This window comes from Beta vulgaris, chromosome 6 (assembly GCF_026745355.1).
Source record: "Beta vulgaris subsp. vulgaris cultivar EL10 chromosome 6, EL10.2, whole genome shotgun sequence".
Lineage (NCBI taxonomy): Eukaryota > Viridiplantae > Streptophyta > Magnoliopsida > Caryophyllales > Amaranthaceae > Beta > Beta vulgaris.
The window spans coordinates 20,584,566-20,586,389 of NC_079207.1; the positions used below are offsets into that span (position 1 = coordinate 20,584,566).

At 42.1% G+C, this 1,824-nt stretch overlaps 1 pseudogene; it reads left to right on the plus strand.

Annotated features, from left to right (window-relative positions):
• The first annotated feature begins 1,364 nt into the window (after window positions 1–1,364).
• Window positions 1,365–1,463, plus strand: LOC125499189 (small nucleolar RNA R71; annotated as a pseudogene).
• Window positions 1,464–1,824: the final 361 nt, after the last annotated feature.

The following is a 1,824-nucleotide window of genomic DNA, read 5'->3' on the forward strand; positions in this document are numbered from 1 at the left end:
TTGGTAACTTTCAAACTTCCCATATTCAATTTTGAGGAAACAGACAATGGCATAACACTCACACTAGCCCCCAAATCACATAAAGCTTTATCAATGAAAAACTACCAATGTGACAAGGTATAGAGAAACTACCAGGGTCTTTTAATTTTGGTGGAGATTTATTTTGTAAAATGGCACTACATTCTTCAGTAAAAGCAACTGTCTCCACCTCGTTAAAAGCCCTTTTCCTAGTCAAGATATCTTTCATAAATTTTGCATAAGCAGGCACTTGAGTAATTAATTCCGTGAAAGGAACTGTTACCTGAAGATTCTTGACGACTTCCAAAAACTTACCAAATTGCTTGTCCAGCTTACTCTTGAGGTGACGATTGGGGAAAGGAAGTTTGATAGGAGGAACTCAATAGCAGGCTTTTTGGCTTCATTGGTCTCTTCATGTTCAGTGGCGTTGCTTAGAGTTCTCCTTGTCATTTTTAGCTTCAGCTGGGACCTGTTCCTATCATTTTCACACTCAAAGTATCATCAATAGGCATGGGTGGTCCATTGTAGTGAGAACCACTTCGGAGAGTGATGGCATTTGCCGAATCTGTAGGCTGAACAGGTTGTGCTGGAAGAGCACCTTGTTGTCGAGTAGAGTTCGAAGTAGCCAATTGTGCCAACTGATTCTCCAACATCTTATTGTGAGCAAGAATGGACTCAATTTGTGCCTTTCAGCTTGTCGATCCTTTTGCATTTGTAGCATCATGTTTCTCATCTCAACCATCATTGGATCGGCAGGAGGTGCTTGTTGAGATGGATTAAAAGGTGGTCTAGAGAAACCAGGAGGGTGTTGGGAAGGTTGTTGGTAGTACCTCGGTTCAATTGTTGTGCTTGTGGTTGTGGTGCAGGAGGATTCAGGACATTAGTGCTCTTGTAAGACAAGTTAGGATGATTTCTCAACCTGGATTGTATGTGTTGGAGTATGGGTTGTTCGGCCGATATGTTGAAAAGCATTAACTTGTTCGAGAGAACTCCGACACTCTTGTGCCCAATGTCCAACTATGCCACAATTATCACACATAATCTCGGAGGTTACCCAAAGCAGCAACACTTGCAGGAGAGGAGAGCTGCATATTGTCAAGTTTATTGCTGTTGCATTCATCTGTGCAGCTAATAGGGATATAGAATCTATCTCATGCTTTCCACCCTTGTTAGCTAGTCCTCGAGGATTACCATATTGAGAGTTGTGGATAGCCATCTCCTCGATCAAATCATGTGCAGCATCAATTTCTAGTTTCATGAATCTCCCATTTGCTGCAGAGTCAAGGATAAGTCTCGAGTTGTTCCCCAAACCATTGTAGAATCCCTGAACTAGGAACCATTTTTGTAGACCATGATGGGGACATTCTCTCTGAAGATCTTTAAATCTTTCCCATGCCTCATGTAAAGACTCATCAGTCCCTTGGGTGAATTTGTAATCTGACTACGCAACCTAGCAGTCTTCTCTGGAGGGTAGTACTTTCTGTAGAAAGCTAGAGCCAAGGTATTCCAATCAGTGATCCCAAGATGGCTCGATTAATCCCATTGTACCACATCTTTGCCTTGTCTCGAAGTGAAAATGGGAAAAGAATCTCCCGAATCTGATCTTGTGTCACTCCCTGCTGCTTAATGGTAGAGCAATATTGGCAGAAATCCTGATAATGAAGATTGGGTCTTCATTAGGTCCACCACCAAATTGTTTTCTTTCGATCATGTTTAGCAATGCAGGTTTGATCTCGAAATTTACAGCTTCGATTTCAGGCATTTGATTGCTCTTGGGAAGTTCAGCCAAAGAGGGTTGGGAAAAGT